An 8210-nucleotide genomic window follows, 5' to 3' on the forward strand; every position below is an offset into this window, starting at 1 on the left:
AGGTTCTCATCAGTGTACCTGGTACCAGAACACCTTAGGTCAAAGGTTGATGATGGACTTCATAGTCGTATCATCAGACCTGCAGTCGTATGTCTCAGACACTCAGGTGAAGAGAGGAGCAGAGCTGTCAGCTGATCTCCACCTGGTGGAGAGTTGGATCTGATGGAAGGCTGCTGGACAGACCTGGTAAACCCAAACATGTAGTGAGGGTGAACTGGGAACATCTGGTGGAGGACCCTGTCCGTGGGGTTTTCAATTCCCACCTCTGGAAGACTTTCTCCTGCATCCCGGTGCAGGTTGGGGACATGGAGTCTGAGTGGTCCATGTTCAAAGCGTCCATCACAGAGGCAGCTGTTAGGAGCTGTGGCCTGAAGGTCACTGGTAAATGTCATGGTGGAAACCCAAGAACCCGCTAGTGGGGAGAGAAACACTGGTCCTGATGCACCACCAGCAGTATGAAGGTGTTTGCAGCTCTTTGGTGAGATGCTTTAACCTTCTGTCTGACTCTAGTTAGCCACATTAGTTAAGTCCAGCTCTAGCTTTAGCTGCATTTACATCAAATTATGAGTCATAATAAAAACCATAAAACTGAAGCACAGAAAAGATAAAAGCAGCTTCATGGTCTTTGACTCCAGAAGCATTTATTAGAGCTGCACTGATGATAAACAGCTCAAATCATGTCATTTTAGTTTTTTACACTAAAGTTCTCCATAAATAAAGTTGGTGGTGTTTTAAAGGTTTCTGCTGATCTCAGAGCTGCTCTCCAGGATCCAGCAGCTTCATCAAGCAGCCGCTGACCTTCATGCCGTAAACGTTTACCGAGGACCGGCTCTGTTTTCACTCTGTTGAAGCTGAAATTAAACTTCTTTATTTCTGGTTTTCTGTTTCACGAGCGTCCGGCTGACAGAGGAGCAAGAGGATGAAGCTGCCATTAAGACGACGGCATCAGGGGAAAGAAAAGGAGAGAAGAAAGAAAAGCTGAAGAAAAGAAATGAGAAGCTGTAATTACCCGGAGGGAAAGGTCAAGACGTTTGGGCGGGTTGTTGTAATTAGCTTTATTTCTGCGAGCAGAACAAACAGAGCAGTCTTTTGTGAAATTGTGTTAGAAAGGTTACGCAGACCTTTCTAGTCGGAGGATTAGTTCTTCTGCCCAGCAAACAGCTCAAACCTTCACATCTCCTGCTGGAATAACAGAGATCAGCTGAGGAACGCCGGAACGTTCACAGGCTGGATTTTAATTGAAACTCAGTCAAATTACTTGATAAATTCTGAGTGGAAGTAATTAAGCTGATGGAGTGACTGCAGGGTAAAGACGGCTCCGTTCGGCCATCAGGGACTTCATCACATTCACTGCTTTAATTAGATTCACAGGAACTCTGCTTTAAAATGTGACACTTAAAGGCTGTAAATACAGTCAGAAACACCAGAACTATGACGCTGTAAATCCAGGATAATGTCGGTTTTTAGCTTTAATTCCATTAGAACAACACATCAAACATAAACAGCTGCTGTGAGCTTTAAGTTTTCTTTAAAATTTAAATCCATGATAAAAAATTAAAAGTAATAAACATCAGCAAAGTGGTCTGTGCTCTAAATAATAGATCCAAAAAAAAATGGCAAATATCACTTAGTGTAACTCAAGTGTAACTAAAAAACAGAAAATAGTTTCTGTTCATTTATGGTTCAACTCTAAATAAAACAGATTTGGCCAGTATTACATTTACAGCAATATAATGGATTTTTACCACTTTTATTTTTATTATTAGAGTTTTATAATTTTTTGATTTGAAAGTTTAATATTTATTTTTTAATGCTGTAGATCAGCTGTAATTCCTGGTTATTCCTGTTTAATATATTGTCATTGTCAATTAATTGTCGTTGTGTCTCGTTTTTGTCGTTTAGTGTCTTATTTTGTCATTTAGTGCCTCATTTTTGTCATTTATTGTCTTGTTTTTGTCGTTTTGTGTCTCATTTTTGTCGTGGTCTCGTTTTTTTAAGGTGGTCTGAGATGTGAAATGAATGCTCCTCACCTCATTAGCTCTAATGAAGGTGAGCTTTGTGTAGAAATGATGAGATTTTAATAAACAGGAGTGTGTAACTGTGTAACGTAGCGGCTGGAGCAGAGCAGCTGAATGTGATGAAATATTAAAATATGACAAAAGCAGAGCGTTAGCTGCTGTGCCTGCAGTGGGATGGTAAAGGGCATGTCAGGCTTTAGTTGACAACAGTACAGTGCATTAATGAGCAGAGCCGCTGGCTGCTGTCAGGCCTCCATACACACCGTCACCAGCAGACAGCAACATAATCACTTCCAACCTGCTGGCATAAGCAGGAAAACCTCTCGTCCTCCCGGCCTCAGATCTGGTTCTTATCGGTCCAGAAGCTCCTGCAGAGTGGAACCAACCGGAGCTCTTTATGAAGCCGCTATCACACGTTCCATCGCCTCACAGAGTGCCTTAAAATATATATAGAAATCATCTGTTTTCATCTGGCTTCCTTTTGTTCCTGCTGCAGAATCTGAAGACATCTTGCTGCTGAATCAGGTCTTTAAGATTAGAAAAGGCTTCAGTCTTCAGAAGAGAAGCTGCTCGGATTCATTTTAAACCTGCAGAGAAGCAGAAAAACACAAACGGCTGCTTCAACTTCTTAGTTTCATTTACATTAAATATCAGAAAGTTAAACCAGAATCTCTCATTTAGATCTAAGACTGTTTATCAGACTGTCAGAGAGTCTGTTTAAGTGTTTTTTTCACTTGATTTGTCCAAAATGTGCTTAAAATGACAAAAGAATTGCATAAAATAACATGAAACTTGTCTGGGATTACAAAAATTCATCTAAAATTAATTCAAAATTGTCAAAAATACCTCAAAACTATCTTAAAATGACAAGATTTGTCCATTTTATAAAAATGGCATAAAACGACACAAAACTTGTCTGGAATAACAAAAATTCTTCCAAAATACCTCAAAAATTGTCAAAAAGAAAAAAGATTCACCTCTAATTTAAAATGGAAAGATTTGTCCAAAATTATCATCAATTACTCAAAACCAGTCTGGCGCCCGTACAGCTCAACGGGTTAATGGATCGGCCCATGTCCAGGACTGGTGCCTGACACAGCAGCCCAGGTTCCATTCCTGCTCACAGCCCTTAGCTGCATGTCTTCCCCCTCCTTCCTGTCTGTCTCTCACCGTACCTATTGAAAAAGGCCAAAAAAATTACTAAATTTGTCCAGAGTTTGCTTAACCCTCCTGTTGTCTTCACTTCTAGGCACCAAAAAATATTGTTTCCTCGTCTGAAAAAAAATCCCAAAAATCTGCAAAAAAATTCCCCAAATTTCTGAAAATTTGCAAAACCTTCAGGAAGAAAATTCCAAGAATTCCTTAAAAGCTTCCCTTAAAAGTTTTATTTTTAAAAAAAATCCCCCAAATTTGGCAAGAAAATTACTGCAAATATTTTCAAAAAATGAGTAAAAATCTTCCCAAAAAATCCTAAAAATATCTGAAGTGATTCCATATATATCAGTAAAACTTCTAATGTTTTATTTAAGAACATTCACATAAAAATCAACCAAAATCCAGCGAAATTCGCTGGATTTTGGTTGATTTTTATGTGAATGTTCATAAGAAAAAAAACATTTTTAACATTTCTTTTTTTCCACCAAAAAATGTTCAAAGATTTCCCAAAAATGTTGAAAATGTGGACATCAGAAGTTTCACTGTGAATTTTTTTTCTTCTACATTTTCAAACGGGTCAATTCTGACCCCCAGGACGACACGAGAGTTAAAATGACCAAAAAAATGCAGAAAATGACATGAAACTCGACTGGTCGTGGTTAAACCTCCTCTCTGCTCTACAGAAACACTGCCTGCACTGCAAACTACAACGTTTTTATTAATTTTGTCATCAGAGCTGCACCGAGGATCGTAGAATTTTACTTTTTAACAAGTTTATTTTTGTGTTGCTTGTTTTGAACTAAGACCCACAGAAAGAAGAGATTCTGATCAAATATCTGAGTTTTTCTCTATTTTTTCTGTTCTGTTCTGATTTCTAACCTTCATATAAAAGCTGCTGTGATTTACATCCATCCACCATGTTTCCATGTCAACAACATTTTAATTTTTTAATTCCTGCAGGTTTCATTCTCTGACAGACGATATTTGATTAAATAATGGAAAATAAGAACATTTGGTGGCTTCAATCAGAGCAAATTTAACATAGAACTCAACTGAATTCGAAGCTGAATCCAGATCTTCTATCTTCTTTATGCTTCAGAAAACAAACATTAAAGGTCTGAACATCCTTCAGAACATCTCTGCTCAACATCTGACCATCTGCTCATATCTACGTCTTTAAATAAATCTGCAGGTTTGTTGGCTTCAGTTCACTTTAACTAAACGATATTTATGTTTTTATGATCTACAGTAAATTATGATGAATCAGCTTCACGTAGAAAAACTGGAATAAAAATAGAATCTTGTCAATATTTTAGAGACGCACCCAAAAAAACATGTTTTCACTGAAGTTCATGTTTAATTAAAATCAGCCAAAGATCCCTGAAGTTCAGTTTAAGGTTTCGTCTTTTAGTGTCTGAATAAAATACAAAAATACAGTTTAACGAGGTTTAGTCTTCAAATTAACAACCCTCTTTTTAACTGTCATTTCTTAAACAATTTATTGCTATTTTAAAGATTTTTGTTTTGATAAATTACAGATAATAAGCAGTTAAATCACAGGAAAAAGTATTCATAACTGAAATTAATATCCACAATAAAAATATGCATTTTTACAAATATTAGTTTTTTTTTTTACAATGTTTTACTGTAAAATTACACAATTTTTGATGTATCTAAATCAGTTTCTCAAAACTAGTTCAAAATAGAAAGATTTATCCAAAATTATCAAGTTACTCAAAACTAGTATAAAATGACAAGATTTGTCCAAAATAATCCAAAAATTAGTCAAAACTAGTTTAAAGTGACAAAATTTGTCCAAAATTGTAAAAAAAACCACTTATACTTATACTCAAAACAAATTTTTTTCACATGAAAAAAGTATTTATATATTAACTCTCAAGAAAAGCCACAACTGGAATTAATATCCCCAATAAAAATCTGTATATTTACAAATATTAATTTGTTCTTTTACAGTGTTTGACTGTAGAAATTAAATTTTTTATTCTGCTTAAATCAGCAGAAAATACAGTGACCTTAAAGATATTTGCAGTTGATTTATTTAAGGACTGGAAGTATTAAATCATTTTTAATAGTTATTTAATTGATTTTCTCTCTTAAAAAACAAACAAATCAGATAACATTTAGCAAAACGACAGAAAAAAAAGTATTTGTAAGTTAACTGTAAAGAAACTGAAATTAATATCCACAATAAAAATGTACATTTTTACAAATATTAGTTCTTTTACAATCTTTGACTGTAAAATTACACATTTTTTTACTGTACTTAAATCAGTTACTCAAAACTAATTCAAAATGACAAGATTTGTCCAAAACTATCAAAAAATGACTGAAAACTAGTTTAAAATGACTATATTTGTCCAAAATTATTCCAATATTGTAAAAAAAATATTCAAAACTAATCTAAAAAAAGAAAGATTTGGCCAAAATTATCAAAACATTTATTTAAAACTAGTTTCAAATGAAAACATTTGTTGAAAATGATCAAATAAACTTTAAAACTAGTGAAAAATGACAAAATGTGTCCAAAATTATTTTAAAAATTAGTGAAATCTAGTTTAAAATGAAAAAAATATTTTTAAAAAATCATTCAAAACTAGTTTTAAATTACTAGATTTGTCCGAAACTATTACAAAATTACTCAAAATTACTTTTTAAAAACTGTTATTTAACTGATTTTCTCTCTTAAAAAACAAACCAGATAATATTTAGCAAAACTACAGAATAAAATATAAATTTACATCAACTGTAAAAAAAAAAAAAAAAAAAAAAAAAGTACAAGTAGAGGTTGTTTTTTTTCACATGACTGAGGTTTTTAAATTTAAAGCTAAATATAATCAATAAGAATCAATAGCAAGAGATGATGATAGCACAGATTTATTATTGTGTCCTTAGACTCTTTTCTGACTTTTATTTTGAAGGTGCCGTGTAAAACAGGATGTTGTCTCTTTGGGCTGATCTGTGTTTTCTGTGTTCGTCTTGTTTACTCACCTTACAAACAACGAGCTGCTTCTCCTTGGAGACGTTCCAGCTGTTTAATGTGCTGCTGAGGAGCTTTTACACGATTATTCGATGAAACTTTAATTTGTGACGGAATTCAAAACAAGCGGAACATAAAACAGAAAGCAGCGAAGCAACCTGCAGGGACGAAGGAGAGTAAAAATAGAAAAGGCAGTAATTAAAACGACAAACACACAGAGTCTGAAATAATTACGTCTCTTTGTAAAATAAATCTCTTTAGTCGTCTTCTCCTCCTGGACGCCACTTCCTGTCCCTCGGGTTCGTTTTATTCTCTCCGGACTTGTTCTTTTTTCTGTCAGTTTTCTGATATAAACCTGCTTTCATTCCTGTCTTTTTCTATATATAATTATTCAGTAAATCTCCTCTGAACTCAGCTGGTGAGTCAGTTCTGCTTTAAATCAGCCGTTTTAATCCTCAGCTGTCACTCAGTTTATCCTTTCAGCCGCAGAAAGAAACTCAGAGACAAAAAAAGCATCATTTCTACCATTTATAAAGAGGTTTTAAACCATCAGTATTCTGTATTCTACCATGTAGAAAGAGGTTTTAAACCATCAGTATTCTGTATTCTACCATGTAGAAAGAGGTTTTAAAGCCAGAGCAGCAGCAGCAGGTTGGTTTATTGGGGTTAAATGACCACAGAGACTCCTGATGTTCCAGATTAAAATCATACGAGTGTTAATGTGAGATGAATATAGAGACTCACATCATCCTCCTTTATTCCTCTGGACTAAACGACAGCTTTAAAGGAGGTTTTTCACATCAGCTGCTCCATCAAAGGCGGAATACGACCCTCAAATCACAACTCATCTCCTCTAATCGCTGATTTCAGCCTCGTTAAGACTTGTTATGCATCACCAGTTCAAAGTCTGGATAGAGTGTCTCATTTAATGTTTTTTCTTTATTTTCATGACTGTTTCTATTGTAGAAGGAGAGAGTCAAACCACGCCCTCACTGGGCCAAGCCACGCCCTCACTGGGCCAAACCACACCCCAACTGGGCCAAACCACGCCCTCACTGGGCCAAACCACACCCTCACTGGGCTAAACCACACCCTCACTGGGCCAAACCACACCCTCACTGGGCCAAACCACACCCTCACTGGGCCAAACCACACCCTCACTGGGCCAAACCATACCCTCACTGGGCTAAACCACACCCTCACTGGGCTAAACCACACCCTCACTGGGCTAAACCACGGCCCGTCAGACACACTGAGAGGAAGTGATGAGACCAAAAAGAAGGAGGAGAAAAGAGAAGAAAAAAAACATAAACCAACTAAAACCAAACCAGGAGGATCAGTTCAGCTGAATGTTTCCTAGAGCTGATAAAGGAGAACATTTTATTTTTCTTAGTACCCGTCATCTGTTTGATGACAATAAAGTTTAATTTAATCTAAAAATGACAACAACCTGATTCATCTCCTCCTGAACTGGAAACGGAGCTGAACTTTAGGAGGTCGATGACGTGTTGTAGGAAACACTGGTTCACTTCTAATCAACTCTTCATCACTGCAGCTCCTCGGCACAAACAGTAATAAATATAAATCAATAATATATTCCTACAGTAATGATGATATAAATATATAAATAATAGACTTCTGCAGTAATAATAATGTAAATATATATTATAGATTCCCTCAGTGGTGATAACAGAACTATATAATAGAGCCATTGTCCAGGTGACACCAACACCTTTTATTTCGTACATTTTATCGTTGCCTCATAAACTTCCTCATCAGGTTTGACATTTTTCTGCAGCTGATTACTGTTTTCATTACGGGTTCGTTTGCAGATAGTTTCTTCATTAACGGAGGTTTATTAAACCAGAGGAAGGTAGAAAACAGTCGTCATGATGAAGCTCCTGGTTACTGATCCTCAAAGTGATTTTTATTATTTACTGACTGAAAGGAGGAATCCTGTCCGTTTAAATATGATCTCTGAAATACTACTGCTATTCATGCACTCCATGATTTATTATTTAGAAGCTTTATTTACGGAT

The 8210-nt window shown here is 35.6% G+C and overlaps 2 long non-coding RNA genes across 2 annotated transcripts in view; both read right to left on the reverse strand.

The window, feature by feature from the left end:
- Positions 1-1040: 1040 nt before the first annotated feature.
- Positions 1041-7310, reverse strand: LOC111571123 (uncharacterized). Its single transcript, XR_002746336.3, has 2 exons — positions 6183-7310; positions 1041-2605 (listed from the first exon to the last, which is right to left on the reverse strand). It is a non-coding gene; the product is annotated as an uncharacterized LOC111571123 (long non-coding RNA).
- A 233-nt stretch (positions 7311-7543) lies between these two features.
- The window catches only part of LOC111571122 (uncharacterized), a 6998-nt gene continuing 6331 nt past the window's right edge, over positions 7544-8210 (reverse strand). The window contains exon 3 of the long non-coding RNA XR_002746335.2: positions 7544-8210. This exon is cut by the window's right edge and continues 641 nt beyond it. This is a non-coding gene — a long non-coding RNA (uncharacterized LOC111571122).

The sequence above is a fragment of the Amphiprion ocellaris genome, chromosome 13, assembly GCF_022539595.1.
Source record: "Amphiprion ocellaris isolate individual 3 ecotype Okinawa chromosome 13, ASM2253959v1, whole genome shotgun sequence".
Lineage (NCBI taxonomy): Eukaryota > Metazoa > Chordata > Actinopteri > Pomacentridae > Amphiprion > Amphiprion ocellaris.